This window comes from Aquarana catesbeiana, linkage group LG03 (genome assembly GCF_042186555.1).
Source record: "Aquarana catesbeiana isolate 2022-GZ linkage group LG03, ASM4218655v1, whole genome shotgun sequence".
NCBI classification, from domain to species: Eukaryota; Metazoa; Chordata; class Amphibia; order Anura; family Ranidae; genus Aquarana; species Aquarana catesbeiana.
Genome location: NC_133326.1, coordinates 290,489,518 through 290,508,055, shown reverse-complemented (window position 1 = coordinate 290,508,055; position 18,538 = coordinate 290,489,518).

Sequence of the window (18,538 nt, the reverse complement as noted above, 5' to 3'; positions counted from 1 at the left end):
ACTCTGCATAATACTCTGCATAATACTCTGCATAATACTCTGCATAATACCCTGCAATACTCTGCATAATAGCCTGCAATACTCTGCATAATAGCCTGCAATACTCTGCATAATAGCCTGCATAATACCCTGCAATACTCTGCATAATACCCTGCAATACTCTGCAATACTCTGCATAATAACCCTGCAATACTCTGCATAATACCCCGCACTACTCTGCAATATACCCGGCACTACTCTGCAATATACCCGGCACTACCCTGCAATATACCCTGCAATACTCTGCAATACTCTGCAATTTTTAACCAGTTCCCGCCCACAGTCATATGACGTCCTTGACTTTGAGCGGGGATATCTGAATGATGGTTGCAGCTACAGGCATCATTCAGATATCAGCTTTTTCAGCCGGCGATTTCCTACACCATAAGAATGATCATAGCAGCTGTTCCACTGCTTGATCGTTCTTATGGGAGGCGAGAGGGGACGCCCCCCCCTTCCCGCCACCCTCCGGTGCTTCTACCGACTCACCGCTAGATCGAAGCCAAGATCGTTTTTTTTTTTTGTTTTTTTTTCAGGCTTCCCAGCCTAGAGGTGAGATGTGGGGTCTTATTGACCCCATATCTCACTGTAAAGAGGACCTGTCATGCCATATTCCTATTACAAGGATGTTTACATTCCTTGTAATAGAAATAAAAGTGATCAAAAAATTTTTTTGGGGGAAAAAAGTGTCAAACTAAAATAAATAAAGTAAAATAAACAATAAAAAAAAAAAAAAAAAATTTAAAGTGCCCCTGTCCGTGTGCTCACATGCAGAAGCGAACACTTACGTAAGTCCCGCCCATATATGAAAACGGTGTTCAAACCACACATATGAGGTATCACTGCGAACGTTGGAGCGAGAGCAATAATTTTGGCCCTAGACCTCCTCTGTAACTCAAAACATGTAACCAGTAAAAAATTTTAAAGCGTCACCTATGGAGATTTTTAAGTAGCGACGTTTGGCACCATTCCACGAGCGTGTGCAATTTTGAAGGGTGACATGTTAGGTATCTATTTACTCGGTGTAACTTCATCTTTCACATTATGCAAAAACATTGGGCTAACTTTAATGTTTTGTTTTTTTTTAAAGCACAAAACTGTTTTTTTTCCCCAAAAAACGCGTTCGAAAAATTGCTGCGCAAATACCGTGTGAGATAAAAAGTTGCAACAACCGCCATTGTATTCTCTAGGGTCTTTGCTAAAAAAATATATATATTGTTTTGGGGTTCTATGTAATTTTCTAGCAAATAAATGATGATTTTTACATGTAGGAGAGAAATGTCAGAATTGGCCTGGGTACTCCAGAACGCCTGAAGGTGCTCCCCTGCATGTTGGGCCTCTGTATGTGGCCACGCTGTGTAAAAGTCTCACACATGTGGTATCGCCATACTCGGGAGTAATAGCAGAATGTGTTTTGGGGTGTAATTTGTGGTATGCATATGCTGTGTGTGAGAAATAACCTTCTAATATGACAATTTTGTGAAAAAAAAAAAAGAAAAAAAAAAATCTTGATTTTGCAAAGAATTGTGGGAAAAGATGACAATTTCAAAAAAACTCACCATGCATCTTTTCAAATACCTTGGAATGTCTTATTTCCAAATAGGGGTCATTTGGGGGGTATTTGTACTTTTCTGGCATGTTAGGGTCTCAAGAAATTTGATAGGCCGTCAGTACTTCAGGTGTGATCAATTTTCAGACATTCGCACCATAGCTTTTGGACTCTCTAACATTCACAAAGACCAAATAATATACACCAAGTTGTACTTATTTTTACCAAAGATATGTAGCAGTATAAATTTTGGCCAAAATTTCCAAAGAAAAATTACTAATTTGCTAAATTTTATAACAGAAACAAAGAAAAATTCATTTTTTTACCAAATTTTCAGTCTTTTTTCTTTTTTAGCGCAAAAAATAAAAAACCCAACGGTGACTAAATACCACCAAAAAAAAGCTCTATTTGTGTGAAAAAAAGGACAAAAATTTCATATGGGTAAAGTGTTGTATGACTGAGTAAGTGTCATTCAAAGTGTGAGAGCACCGAAAGCTGAAAATTGGTCTGGTTAGGAAGGGGGTTTAAGTGCCCAGTGGTCAAGTGGTTAAAATCACTGCTCCCGAAAAAACAGACGTTTTTAAAACTTTTTTTTGCATTGACATCCCCTGGGGCAGGACCCGGGTCCCTAAACACTTTTTATGGCAAAAACTTGCACATAAGCCTTTAAAATTGACACTTTTGATTTTTCACATTCGTGTCCCATTGACTTTAACGGTGTTTGTATGTTCGAACAAATTTTTAACCTGTTCTGCTGCAAATGGGGGGGGGGGGGGGGGGGGGTGTTCGGCTCATCGCTGGTCACCAGAACAAAAAGTGCAGGGAAATATGGCCAACAAGAAATAGGAAAAATGTACAGCTGACCAAAATTTGAACAAGTCCCCACTATATACATTTCTAAAAAATTGTATTTTAACCATTTAAGGATCGGAAGGATTATCCCCCTTAATAACCAGGCCATTTTTTGTGATACGGCACTGCATCGCTTTAACTGACAATTGTGTGGCCGTGCAACACTGTACCCAAACAAAATGTATGTCCTTTTTTCCCACAAATAGAGCTTTCTTTTGGTGGTATGTGATTGCCTCTGTGGTTTTTATTTTTTTACGTTATCAACAAAAAATACTTTTTGCTATAATAAATATCCCAAAAAAAAGTCTTCCTCAGTTTAGGCTGATATGTATTCTTCTACATATTTTTGGTAAAAAAAAAATCGCAATGAGCATATATTGATTGTTCATAATCAGTATGAATAGCAGATCTGTCTCCTCTCTCCTGACGGAACGGAGATCTGTCTGTTTACATGGATTGATCTCCATTCTGTCTCTCTCAAGAGCGATCGCGTGTGCCCACAGCAGACATTGTGGCCATCGGGCATGCGCATCGGCTCTGTCGTCGTGCCACGGGTGCGTGCACGCGCCTCAGACGGCATGCACGCGCCCCCCTTGAGCTCTTAAAGTGGCCGACATACAATGACGGCGATTCGCGCAGGGGATCCAACCTGCCGCACTACAACTGCGGCGGCTGGTCCTTAAGCTGTTAAATTAAAAAAAAAGCTTTAAAAACATTTCCCTAATGTAGATTATGACTATATGCATATACAGTAGTATGTGTATATATAACACATATTTGCACAGATAAGTTGGCTTTACATTCTATTTTTGATCATTTGCCCACAATAAATCCCACTTAACCCCTTATCCAGTTAGAGTGCACATGCAATAACAAATATTGGGCCCTTTTAATTTTTTACACTGCTAAGTGCTAATTACTGCTGATAGCGCATAGGAGAGTTAGATTGCTGCTCTCAAACAAAGAAGCAGTCCAGCTCTCCAGTATCTAAAATGTTTCATGACTACTGTTTTAATCAACAGCACTGCTCAGGAAGCGAGAGTGCAGTTGAAAAAAGTGGTATTTGTGGGGTGATTTGGATCACTGGCTTTTAGAAAAAAATCAGAGAGTTAAAACCCATAATTTTTTTTTCATTTGTATCCCGTTGGGGAGATTTGTTTTTACTTCCTGTCCCCTGGCTAAAACAGAAGTGGGAGTATATCCCTCCAAAGTGAGGGAATCCCTGGAAATTTTATAGATAGGCAATTCCTATCCTCACATTGGTTAGTGGCTCTAATTTAATAATAACCTACTGTAGTAGGGAACAGACACAAAAAGATACACTTAGCGTCTTTCCAAATAACTGTTCTGTTTATTCAACGCAATTGGAAGTCTTTTTATACACTTATGCCGCGTACACACGGTCGGATTTTCCGATGGAAAATGTCCGATCGGAGTGTGTTGTCGGAAATTCCGACCGTGTGTGGGCTCCATCGGACATTTTCCATCGGATTTTCCGACACACAAAGTTGGAGAGCAGGAGATAAAATTTTCCGACAACAAAATCCGTTGTCAGAAATTCCGATCGTGTGTACACAAATCCGACGGACAAAGTGCCACGCATGCTCAGAATAAATAAAGAGATGAAAGCTATTGGCCACTGCCCCGTTTATAGTCCCGACGTACGTGTTTTACGTCACCGCGTTTAGAACGATCGGATTTTCCGACAACTTTGTGCGACCGTGTGTAGACAAAACAAGTTTGAGCCAACATCCGTCGGAAAAAATCCTAGGATTTTGTTGTCGGAATGTCCGAACAAAGTCCGACCGAGCCGTGTGTACGCCTTATTACACAGCCAGCGGCTGGCTTCTGTTGGAGAGAAGGTTCAGCCTTCTCTTCCCTCCTTCAGGGGGCAGAAAAGAGCTGGTATTGAGAACTCAGCTCAATTTCAGCATGGGAGAGGAAGTGACTTCATTGCAGGTGGGAACAACACTTGTGGTCTGTGAGTACAAACGGGGGAGGGGCACGTTTAATGCAAGGGGGCACTGTGATGAGGAATCCTGATGTTTGGGGACACCTGATGTATGGGGGCGCTGTTATGGGGACACCTAATGCAGGCTGGTAAGGACACCAGTGCATTACTTTGCCCAGGGGTCCATGATGCTTTTAAGATGGCACTGCAGTACCATGTGTATGGTATAATTCTGTGTATACAAACTATGGATATCAACTTTGTATCAATACATGTACCAATATTTTTTCCTACATAAACCTTTGTTAAGAAAAAAAAAAGCAACATCACAGAGCTATCTATTTTTTTTTTTTTGCAAAGGTAAAGTATTTCCATGGTTGTTTCATCCACTTTCATTTTATAACATCAGCATTGTAATTGAAATACAAAACAATAGTTATTTTTGACAATTCAATATAAGCTTCTTGTAATGATAAAAATCATCTTTTAATGATATTAGTGCTGCCTGTTTACTTGCCATCTCCACAACTTTCTGGATTCCCTGCATGCTTTGGAGCTTCTCCTCTGCTGTTTACTTTCAATCTCTAAGGACTACATATCCAATGGTACATTGCTATCTGCAAACAGTGATTACTGAAATCAGTCTACCTCCTGAAACTCCTCCTCTCGCCTCTGTAGTTCAGAAGGCAGGCTCTGCTAATTCCGTGACACATCAGTGCCCACATCAACCCGGCATAGTGATTACATGTCACAGAATTCAGGGGACTAAATGCATAGGGATCTTCACAAGATCATTCAGATTAATAGGTAGGCTAATAATAATTGAAATACAATGCAGAAATGAATATATAAATTTACATTTTCACCAGAGATAAAGCAAAATGAAGCTCTTCTTCACTTCCTAGGAAATGATCCTGCTTAAATATATAGTAGTTGTTACAGTTTGCACCATACATACATGTAATCAACTTTTTACTACAGACTGACATAATCTTATCTATCATACTATCCTCTAAGGCCCCTTTCACACGGGGTGGATCCGCTGGACGGACTCCGCTAGCTCAGCATAGGATCGCTCTGTTAATTTCCACTGAGGAGACGGATGACAGGTCCGTCTCTGCATACTCTGCAGGGACGGACCAGTCAGAGCCCCACTGTTCTCTATGGGGAGATCAGATGAAAATGGACAGCCTGTCCGTTTTCATCCAATCCCATCTGATCCGCTGGATGGATAGTGAATGGATAGTGTGTCTGTTTTGAGCGGATCTTGTCGGATTGGATGGCAGGCAGGTGTCACCAGACACATCTCCGCTGACATCCACCTGCCCATAGAAGTCAAAGGGTGGCCCACTCAAATCCGCCTGAAAAACAGACAGGAGGATCCAAGCGGGCCGATCGCGTGAAAGGGGCCGTGACAGAACCCACAGTCACTCCATTTTTTGAAGGGGGCAGAGAGCTGGCCTCCTACCCGCAGACTATGGCCCAGCAGAGAACGAGAGACTTGGGGACAAAATGGCAATGTTATCAGGTCTCTGTGTAAGTTGTATCCCTTCTCCCCCCATCCCCCCTCTTGTTATTGTGTTTAATTATTTTAGGTCATGGGACATAGACAAAAGGTGTGGAGACACCCCAGCGGGGGATGTGTAAGGAGGGGATGCCTGCTTATCGTAATCCCTTGGTGTGTTTCAACTGTAGTTGTTTGAATATACAAGTGTCGAGTTTCCATTGGTTCTTCCTTGTCCACTACCCCCTCTATGACAAGGCTAAAGGGAGTGTCCCTAACTGTATTTAAAGTTGAATGTTTTGTACTTAATAAACAGTTTATGCTCTGCATGTTTAACCCTAGAAAAGAAACAAAATCCCCTTGTGGTGTACTTTTAAGGCACAGAAATCGTTTGAGAAAAATTAATCTAGTTTGAAAAATCATTATTCAATATAAGTACAAAATATAAGAAACACATAAAAAAGATGCAATAGAACAAATTTACAGTGCTGTCATCACAACATAGGAGATACACATATGTGCTCCGAAACACGTCGGGTGCAAGAATTACTGGTTTACTATTTGTACTATGTTGTGATGACAGCACTGTAAATTTGTTCTATTGCATCTTTTTTATGTCTTTCTTATATTTTGTACTTATTATATTGAATAAACATTTTTTAAACTAGATTAATTTTTCTCAAACGATTCTGTGCCTTAAAAGTCCACCACAAGGGGATTTTGTTTCTTTTCTATATTATTGGATGTGGCACAACCCAATGCTCAATTATAGCCGACTCACCACTTGCAAATGCATGTTTAACCCTCAACACCTTTGTGATTTGCGTCGTGATTGGGGGGTTGAGGGCTGGTTATGGCAAGTCTTCCAGCGGCAGGTGCGTTTGGAGAACAGGAGACACAGGTCTGGCAGGGGTGCCCAGCCGGGGTATCCGAGATCCGTCACAGTGATGGCAGCAGTGGGATGTCTCCTGCAGTCCGGGACATCCAAACCACCACCAGGATTCAAGATCCGGGCAGTCGCCAAGGAGCAGTACGGGGACCAGCCAGCATGAGAGCAGAGTTCAGGAGAAGGCTGCAAGGCATGCGGAAGCAACATCGGGGACCAGCGACGGAGCGCACCATGCTCGGCTGGGGGGATGTGATCCACCATCAACTCTGGCAAGAGATGCTAAGCAACGATTGGCACCATCAGGGGAAGAGCCTTCCCTCCTCCACAGAGATGTACTGGATGCAGTACCTTCGCGAGAGGTGTTCCTGAGGGAACGACTGCGAGACAAGTGGAAGACGGAGCTCAGAAGATTGGTCCGGGAGGTGATGAGGTTGGACGCCAGCTACAGAGCCCTCCGGTGGTTCACAGCTCAACTGTGGCCAGGTACAGCAGATGGCAGCCTGACAGAAGGTGTTGGCTATGGCAGCGTGGGGCTGCTCCATCAAAAAATGTACGGAGGCCCAGACTTTGGAAGCGATGGTGAGTTTGCTGGCTGGAAGACAGACTGGAGTTCAGATATGAGGTGCTGGACCTCCCCGAAGAGGCGTGTGACCTGGAGAAATTGGAGTTCCTGGTCAAGCAGGAATGGGAGCTCGAGATTGCCTACAAGCGGCAATTTGATGGTGATCAGCAGCCCAGACATGGCTCCTGTTGCCTGGGACTGTCCGGGAGAAGTAGTGGACAGTCGCAAAGATGTGGAGGAAATGGGGCAGGGGGTGTCCCTATGTTTTCCTGTCCTAACCGCAATGGAAGAAGCGACAATGATACAGAGGGCACTGCAAGTGTTAGAATGCTGGAATGCACCGGAGGTTCCCCAGGCAGCGAGACAAGCTAATAGCATGAAGGTCTCAGAAGGGGGAGTTGAGATGGTCGCTGGAAGGCTGGTAGATGGTGATCAGCAGTAAGTCCAGAGTATCACATCCGGTGCCCCAGCAGAAGCACTGGCTATGAGGCAGAGCGCCGCTGGCCTCTGCCCACCCTCAGAGTTAGAGCCGGGGAGTCCGAGGGATGACCTCCATGAGCTGTTTCCTCAGCAGCAGATATCCCCACCGGGAGTGGAGAAAGCTGTTCTCCCTCCCCAGCAATTAAACACTACCCCAGTGTTCAGCCCCCCAGCAGAAGCGCTGGCTATAGGGCAGAGTGCCGCTGGCCTCTGCCCACCCTCAGAGTTAGACCTGGGGAGTCTGAGGGATGACCTCCTTAAGCTGTTTCCCCAGCAGCAGATATCCCCACCGGGAGTGAAGAAAGCAATTCTTTCTCCCCAGCAAATAGACACTACCCCAGTGTTCATCCCCCCCAGCAGAAGCGCTGGCTACGGGTCAGAGTGCTGCTGGCCTCCGCCCAGCCCTCAGTATGTTTTCGGAGGGTTTGGGAGACAGCCCTGTCAGAAGTCGCCCCGGCGGCTGGTCACAGAACCGGGAGAGGAGAAAACCCTTCCCCCTTTCCAGTGGCTGAACTCAGCCTTTGTATCCGTCCCCCTAGAAGAAGCGCTGACTATTGGGCAGAGCGCTGTTGGTCTCTGCCCAGCAGCAGAAAAAGAGACAAAGAGTCTGGGAGATAGTCCCTGCAAGATACCTCCCCAGTGGCTGGTAACTACACCGGGAGGAAAGCAAGTACCTCTTTCTCCCCAACAGCTTAGTACTACCAGCCTACATTCCCTACCAGCAGAAGCGCTGGCATCAGGGCAGAGGGTTATTCACCTCTCCCCAATACCTGCAACCCAGCCCCAGATCACGGGAGTGCGGACAGCTGGTCTGGCTCTGCAGCGGCTGTTTTTATCCATGGGAGACCGTATGTGCAGTTTTGCTCCCCATCGCCAGAGTCATACTGTTCCTTTTGCTGTTTGCCTGGGGTGGTAGTTGGTGACTAACGCAGGTCCAGATCAGTTGAGGTTCAAGGACCTGGTTAGCCAGTGTCACGGAACGTCCCACACTCCGCTTGAGTGCTTCCGTCATATACCACTTCCTCCCAGTCTGTATACAGATAACAGATATTCCAACCTCTCTGAGCATCAAGACAAGGCGACACTTGCTTCACTGCTACCATGAACTCACTTTATTCAGAACCAGAATACAGTCTTATATACACAGGCGAAGATTACTCTAACAATACAAACGTAACCTAATTAACATGAGCTAATTATCTCATCCTTTATACAGCCTAGGTGGCTGAGACATGACCTTTTGCCCAGACTTGTGGTCACCGAGCTTCACACAGGATTATAAACACAATAGCTGGAGCTAATTACAATTAACAATACAAACATAACCTAATTAACCTAATTAACATGAGCTCCAATAGGAGTCGTCCCGTCTCCTACATTGTATAGAGGACAATGTGATCAGCTCATTCAATTAACACACATTACCATAAACATCAACACAGGGTTAATTAGAACAAACAACAATGAGTTGAATACCTTTAGAACCTAGACTAAACTTATTCACATTAAACCCATTATAGCTGACATCAGACAGGTGAATGGAGATGATGACATTAGCATCTCCTCACAGGATGTGTCCCAACAGTATAATTCAGTCTTATCATTCTAATATGGCATATAACGGGTTCCAGAGTCTGTGTGTTTTGGGGGGACATGGAGCTGAATCCAAAGTAACACCAACCCCAGGGTCCCCAGGCATACAGCTCACAGAGAGCACCATTCCCCCAAATGCTAGGGCCCATAATCGGTGGGCAACAGGCTTGCATACAGTCCTCTCCAACAGCCTCTGTCCCGGCTAGGTCTGTGACATTTCTCCCCTTTCGGCAGGAGACTAACACAGGAGGAGACCCCAGACGGGTTGACTCTGAAGTTAGTAAACAGCTCCAGTCCTCTACTGCCTGTACCCACACAGTACCCCAAATAAATTGTTCCAAACAAAGCATTACTCACCCAGCCAACCTCTGCCTCTCTCAGAGAACATATCTGCCGCTGGAGAGAGGACAGGGTGTCTGGGCTCACTCTGTCATGCTGTTGGGGATCTGGGCCCACTGCCCAGCATCCCTGGAGTATACATGTGGAGACTGAAGTCCCATCCACCTTCACAGGAAATCCATCCTCTGTTAGTTGAGGGCAGAGTCCAGCAGTCCTCGGCCCTGTTGCCAGCCCTTCTGCTGGAAACCCCACACCATCTGTTCCGGCTAACTGTTGGAGAGGGAGGCCGACTGCCCCGCCTTCCTGGAACTCTGTAGTTGTTGCCGGTGCTGGGCAGAGGTTGGTAGCACTCTGCCCTGTTGCCAGCACTTCTGCTGGGGACTCCGCATCCTCTGCTCCGGCTAACTGTTGGGGCAGGAGGCTGGCTTCCTCCACTCCCAAACTGTGTAGCTGCCATTGGGGAGGTGAGCCGGCTGCTTCCTTTTCCATTCCCTCATCTGGCTGCTGGGACGACATGTCGATGGTACTGTCTCCCAGGTACACGGATCTTTGCTGGGGAGGAAAGCCCACTTCCTCCGCCCTGGCCAACTGTTGGGGAGGGACAACACACACCTCCTCTCCCTTCTCCCCCTGTATCTGCTGCTGGGAAGTGATTGTCATCTTCTCAGCCTGAGCCTCCACAATTGCTGCAGGTGTGGGGCAGAGGTCTTGGACCCTCTGTCCGGTTGCCAGCACTTCTGCTGGGGGTTTGCCAGGTGGTTCCTCCTCTACAGAAACGTCTATTAAATCCCCAGTCTCTGGAATTGGTAAAAGTGTGGGACAGAGGTCTTGGACCCTCTGTTCAGTTACCAGATCTTCAGCTGGTATTTCCTGATAGTCCCAGGCAAAGGGAGCCCAGCCCTGGCACTGAGCAATGTCTAGCAGCCGTCTGTAGGCGATCTCTAGCTCCCATTCCTGAACGGCCAGAAACTCCAAATCTTCCTGTGCCCAGTGCACTTCCAAAATGTTCAGTAGCCCTTCTCTGAAATCCATGATTTCGTCCACCCGCCGCTCCAAATCACTCCCAAAGTTAGGGTCCCCTGTCAGCTTCACAAACAACAGTCCCAAGCCGCCGTAGCTTAAGCCTTCCGTTGGGCTGTCATCCGCTATCCAGGGACATGCTTGGGATACATGCCACCGGAGGGCTCTGTAGCTCTCATCCAGCTTTATCTCTGCCCAGACCAGCCTGCTTAATTCAGCTGTCTGCTTCTTGTGTGGTTTTTCTCCCAAAAACCGCACCCGCAGTCCGTACTGCGACCAGTACCTTTCCTCGATGGAGGGGAGAACTTTTCCCTGGTGTCGCTGCTCACGGGCTAGCGCTTCCTTCCAGAGTTTGCAGCGAATAGAATCACACCATCCCAGCAGGACCTGCTCCGATACTGGTCCTCTGTGCTGTATCTGCATCTCTCGCAACCTCCTTCTGAATTCCTCATCCATGGCGGCTGGTATCTGTACCTCTCCTCTCCTGCTATCTGGACCTTGGATCCAGATGGAAGTTTGGATGCCCCAGACTGTAGGAAGCTTTCCCGCTGCTTGCCACCAATGTCACGGAACGTCCCACACTCCGCTTGAGTGCTTCCGTCATATACCACTTCCTCCCAGTCTGTATACAGATAACAGATATTCCAACCTCTCTGAGCATCAAGACAAGGCGACACTTGCTTCACTGCTACCATGAACTCACTTTATTCAGAACCAGAATACAGTCTTATATACACAGGCGAAGATTACTCTAACAATACAAACGTAACCTAATTAACATGAGCTAATTATCTCATCCTTTATACAGCCTAGGTGGCTGAGACATGACCTTTTGCCCAGACTTGTGGTCACCGAGCTTCACACAGGATTATAAACACAATAGCTGGAGCTAATTACAATTAACAATACAAACATAACCTAATTAACCTAATTAACATGAGCTCCAATAGGAGTCGTCCCGTCTCCTACATTGTATAGAGGACAATGTGATCAGCTCATTCAATTAACACACATTACCATAAACATCAACACAGGGTTAATTAGAACAAACAACAATGAGTTGAATACCTTTAGAACCTAGACTAAACTTATTCACATTAAACCCATTATAGCTGACATCAGACAGGTGAATGGAGATGATGACATTAGCATCTCCTCACAGGATGTGTCCCAACAGTATAATTCAGTCTTATCATTCTAATATGGCATATAACGGGTTCCAGAGTCTGTGTGTTTTGGGGGGACATGGAGCTGAATCCAAAGTAACACCAACCCCAGGGTCCCCAGGCATACAGCTCACAGAGAGCACCATTCCCCCAAATGCTAGGGCCCATAATCGGTGGGCAACAGGCTTGCATACAGTCCTCTCCAACAGCCTCTGTCCCGGCTAGGTCTGTGACAGCCAGTTTTTAAAAGGGGAGAAATGTGACAGAACCCACTGTCACTCAGTGTTTTGGAGTAGGCTGTGGGCTGGCCTCCTACCCACAGACTATGGCCCAGCAGAGAACGAGAGACTTGGGGACAAAATGGCAATGTAATGAGGTCTTTATGTAAGTTGCATCCCTTCTCCCCCATCCCTTCTCTTGTTATTGTGTTTAAGTATGTTAGGTCGTGGCATGTAGACAAAAGGTGTGGAGACACATCCCAGGGGGGGATGTGTAAGGAGAGGCTGCCTGCTTGTCATAATCCGTTGGTGTGTTTTAACTGTAGTTGTTTGAATATACAAGTGTCAAGTTTCCATTGGTTCTTCTTTGTTACCCTATCCCCTCTATGACAAGGCTAAGAGTGTACCTAACGGTGTTTAAAGGTGTATGTATTGTACTTAATAAACAGTTTATGCTCTGCATGTTTAACCCCCAACATCTTTGTGGTTTGCCACGTGACTGGGGGTTAAGGGCTGGTTATGGCGAGTCGACCGGCTGCGGGTGCGTTTGGAGAACAGGAGACACAGGTCTGGCGGAGGTGCCCAGCCGGGGTATCCGAGATCCGTCACAGGGCCTAAAAGCTTGCCTGATGCATATTTATATTTAATACAAGCTGCAGGCAACTGCTCATTAAAGCAAGTCTCAAGGATACTGCCAAATATGTTTCTGTTACCTTCTATACAGACCTTCAGAAGCTATGCAGGAGACCATTTAACATGCCGTCTGCCTGTTGTATTTTTTAATATAGTTGGTAAATGTTCACATATGTCTCTATCACCATGAGCTGCAGGTTAGAAAATATAACTTACAAAGAACCAATAAAAGATGAAATTTAAAAGGTGAAAAAAGGTTAATACTGAAAAGAAAAACATTCTAATTAGCTAATTAGCCTCACTGAATAATAGCTGGAACTATTAAAGAATGTATCAAACTTGAGTATTTTGGACATTAAAAATAAATTATAATGGATTTTCATTGAGAACATATTTTTCAGTTTATTAGTACAGCCTTACCCTAAAGCAACCCTGTCACCAAACTTAAAGGTAATTTAAAAAAACAAACATCTCTATACTTACCTGCTCTGTACAATGGAATTGCACAGAGCAGCTGCGAACCTCTACTTCATGGGTCACCCACCGGCGCTCCTGGCCCCTCCTAACTGTTTAGTGCCCCCACAGGATGCTTCTTCCTATGGGGGCACTTGTGTGTGCCCTCTCCCATCACTGGCTTTGATTGACAGTAGTGGGAGCCAGTGGCTCCCAGTGCTCCAGCAAAGCCAGTGAGACAGTAAGGGTGGGGGGTGGTGAGGGGGGATGCTGATGCCTAAACATTTTTTACCTTAATGCAAGAAATGCATTAAAGCGGAGTTCCACCCAAAAATGGAACTTCCGCTTTAAGTGCTGGTGACCCCCTGACATACCACATTTGGCATGTCATTTTTTGGGGGGAGGGGGATACCCTGTTTTTACAGGCACCCAGCTCCCACCTCCTCCCCTGGTACCGCGGCGCCAGAAGGAAGATCACCTCTCCCCCCTCCCTCCCTGCAATCTTCTGGAACACATCACAGGCCCCAGAAGATTGCCAGGCTATTCACAGCACTCAGAGTGGTGCACGCATGCGCAGTGTCCACCCGGCTGTGAAGCCACAGCCGGGCACCCACAGTTAGAATGCTGTCGCCGTGGAGAGGAGGGGGAGAGGAGCGAGGCTTCCTGCACCCACATCGCTGGACCGTGGGACAGGTGAGTGTCTGATTATTAAAAGTCAGCAGCTACACTTTTTGTAGCTGCTGACTTTTAAATGGGTGGAACCCCGCTTTAACCACTTCAGCCCCGGAAGGATTTACCCCCTTCCTAACCAGAGCACTTTATACAATTTGGCACTGCGTCGCTTTAACTGCTAATTGCGCGGTCATGCAATGCTCTACCCAAATGAAATTTGCATCCTTTTCTTCCCATAAATAGAGCTTTCTTTTGATGGTATTTGATCACCTCTGCGGTTTTTATTTTTTGCGCTATAAACGGAAAAAGACCGAAAATTTTGAAAAAAATGATATTTTCTACTTTTTGTTATAAAAAAAATCCAATAAACTCAATTTTAGTCATACATTTAGGCCAAAATGTATTCGGCCACATGTCTTTGGTAAAAAAAACGTCAATAAGCGTATATTTATTGGTTTGCGCAAAAGTTATAGCGTCTACAAACTAGGGTACATTTTCTGGAATTTACACAACTTTTACTTTATGACTGCCTATGTCATTTCTTGAGGCGCTAAAATGGCAGGGCAGTACAAACCCCCCCAAATGACCCCATTTTTGAAAGTAGACACCCCAAGGAAATTGCTGAGAGGCATGTTGAGCCCATTGAATATTAATTTTTTTTGTCCCAAGTGATTGAATAATGACAAAAAAAAAAAATTACAAAAAGTTGTCACTAAATTATATATTGCTCACACAGGCCATTGGCATATGTGGAATTGCACCCCAAAATACATTCAGCTGTAGGGGGATACCACATGTGTGAGACTTTTTGGGAGCCTAGCCGTGTACGGGGCCCCGAAAACCAATCACTGCCTTCAGGATTTCTAAGGGTGTAAATTTTTTATTTCATTCCTCTCTACCTATCACAGTTTTGAAGGCCATAAAATGCCCAGATGGCACAAAACCCCCCCAAATGACCCCATTTTGTAAGTAGACACCCCAAGCTATTTGCTGAGAGGCATGTTGAGTCCATGGAATATTTTATATTTTGACACAAGTTGCGGGAAAGTGACAATTTTTTTTTTGCACAAAGTTGTCACTAAAATATATATTGCTCACACAAGCCATGGGCATATGTGGAATTGCCCCCCAAAATACATTTAGCTGCTTCTCCTGAGTATGGGGATACCACATGTGTGGGACTTTTTTGGGAGCCTAGCCGCGTACGGGGCCCCGAAAACCAATCACCGCCTTCAGGATTTCTAAGGGTGTAAATTTTTTATTTCACTCTTCACTGCCTATCACAGTTTTGGAGGCCATGGAATGCCCAGGTGGCACAAACCCCCTCAAATGACCTCATTTTGGAAAGTAGACACCCCAAGCTATTTGCTGAGAGGCATAGTGAGTATTTTGCAGCTCTCATTTGTTTTTGAAAATGAAGAAAGACAAGAAAAAAATGTTTTTTTTTCTTTTTTCAATTTTTAAAACTTTGTAACAAAAAGTGAGGTCTGCAAAATACTCACTATATCTCTCCGCAAATAGCTTGGGGTGTCTACTTTCCAAAATAGGGTCATTTGGGGGGGGGTTGTGCCACCTGGGCATTCCATGGCCTCCGAAACTGTGATAGGCAGTGAAGAGTGAAATCAAAAATTTACGCCCTTAGAAAGCCTGAAGGCGGTGCTTGCTTTTCGGGGTTCCGTACGCGGCTAGGCTCCCATAAAGTTTCACACATGTGGTATCCCCGTACTCAGGAGAAGCAACAGAATGTATTTTGGGGTGTAATTTCACATATTCCCATGGAATGTTTGAGCAATATATCATTTAGTGACAACTTTGTGCAAAAAAAAAATTGTCTTTTTCCCGCAACTTGTGTCACAATATAAAATATTCCATAGACTCAACATGACTCTCAGCAAATAGCTTGGGGTGTCTACTTTTCAAAATGGGGTCATTTGGGGGGGGGGGTTGAACTGTCCTGGCATTTTATGCACAAGATTTAGAAGCTTATGTCACACATCACCCACTCTTCTAACCACTTGAAGACAAAGCCCTTTCTGACACTTTTTGTTTATATGAAAAAATTTTTTTTTTTTGCAAGAAAATTACTTTGAACACCCAAACATTATATATTTTTTTAAAGCAAATGCCCTACAGATTAAAATGGTGGGTGTTTCATTTTTTTTTCACATGCACAGCGATTTTTCAAACGCATTTTTTGGGGAAAAAACACACTTTTTTAAATTTTAATGCACTAAAACACACTATATTGCCCAAATGTTTAATGAAATAAAAAAGATGATCTTAGGTCGAGTACATGGATAACAAACATGACATTCTTTAAAATTGCGCACAAACGTGTAGTGGCAACAAAATAAATACATTTTTAAAAGCCTTTAAAAGCCTTTACAGGTTACCACTTTAGATTCACAGAGGAGGTCTATTGCTAAAATTACTGCCCTCGATCTGACCTTCGCGGTGATACCTCACATGCATGGTGCAATTGCTGTTTACATTTGACGCCAGACTGACGCTTGCGTTCGCTTTAGCGCAAGAGCAGGGGGGGACAGGGGTGCTTTTTTTTTCTTTATTTTTTTTTGCTTTTTTATCTTATTTTTAAACTGTTCCTTTCATATTTTTTTTTAATCATTTTTATCTCAGGGAATGTAAATATCCCCTATGATAGCAATAGGTAGTGACAGGTACTCTTTTTTGAAAAAATTGGGGTCTAGTAGACCCTAGATCTCTCCTCTGCCCTCAAAGCATCTGACCACACCAAGATCGGTGTAATAAAATGCTTTCCCAATTTCCCAATGGCGCTGTTTACATCCGGCGAAATCTAAGTCATGAAATGCTCGTAGCTTCCGGTTTCTTAGGCCATAGAGATGTTTGGAGCCACTCTGGTCTCTGATCAGCTCTATGGTCAGCTGGCTGAATCACCGGATGCATTCTCAGGTTCCCTGTTGAGACAGGAGAGCCAGAGAAAAACATGGAAGACGGTGGGGGGGGGCATTCCCTCCCACTGCTTGTAAAAGCAGTCTAGAGGTTAACTAGCCGCTAGGATTGCTTTTACATGAAAGCCGACCGCTGGCTGAAAACAATGATACCAAGATGATACCTAAACCTGCAGGCATCATTCTGGTATAACCACTCAAAGTCGTGAAAAAGAGGGGGGGAGGACTTTAAACGAGGTGCGCATGATGCAGCCCAATCACACTCACAGAGGTGAAAACATATGTATGTTTATTAAGGACCAATGATCAACATGGCATAAAAACGCACTGCAAACATTATACATAAAATAATCGCATATAAACAGTAAATCTATGTATATACAACCATGGTACATGGGTAGGTACAATTATGCATCTTAATCCCCCGAGCAAGATAAAAGTCATGTGAAGTAAAAAACATCTGAAAATTGGTCAATGTGTGTTTGATGCATCAAAGGTGGGCCCGACGCTGCGTTTCATGGACTTCAATCCACTCTTCAGGAGCCGGATGCATCTAAATTCTATAAAAAAATGTATAAAAAGCAATATAGTTTCATGGGTCTAACAAAATCAGCAGAAAAGGGGGAAACTGGGCATAATGGGCCATTCCAAAAAGGTTACTCACATGATAGCCGAAACTGGGACCGTGCGACAAAACAAAGCCAGGGGTGAGCCATGGAGCCTGGCCCGGGAGCTGAGAGGGGGACCTCAACGAGGAACACCGGGCCGCACACACCAACACCCCGCAGTGGAGGGGACTTCTATAATGTAGAAAATATATAAAATGTATCTATGATGATACAAGTAACAAAAAACAAGATGGTATAAGCTGCAGATATCACCAAGGTGATTGAAAAAAGCACCTGGAAGATTACCTTGAAAATGCATGTGATATTTGAAGCCACATAGATGGGAGAAGGTCAGGGTGTACATAGGTTGTATCAGCACCATCTCTGAATACCATGAAGCAGGGAGTGAGATGCAGCCCCAGCATGGAACATCAGCTCCCCCTCAGCGTCACGCAGGCACAACACAGTGGAGCAAAACCTCGGCAAACGCCAGAGGAGCTCACCACATGTCAGCCCAGCTGATATACCAGACTTCTGTGTGTGCGACGCCCAAACAAGGAAGTCACATGCACAGTGCCGGGGGCGTGGCGCCGATGCACAGTGGAAAGATCCGCCCAGCCACCCACCCCCAACCCTGTGGAGGGGAGGTAGGAGGGCGGACACCAGCATGCATCGCAGCTCCCGGGAAACAGGACATCTGCCCACCCACCGACAATGAGTCACACAGACCCAGTCTGGCCACAGGGAGTAAAAAATATATATAAAGTAGTTAAAGATCAAAATATGTAAACTGTCAGTGCAGTGAACGTTTCATATAAAGCATGCTGAATTATGGCCGGACCCGGTAGGAATCCGCCATAAGAGAGTGATGGGCTACAATCATGAGCACCTCCATCCCTAATCAATGCAAGCAATGGGGGGAAAAGCGAACTTAGGACTTTAATTGGGACGCAAGGGAAGGTTTGTGCCCCCATCCTTAATATCATGAAAAAGAGGGGGGGAGGTTGGGACTTTAAATGAGGTGCGCATGATGCAGCCCAATCACACTCACAGAGGTGCAAACATATGTATGTTTATTAA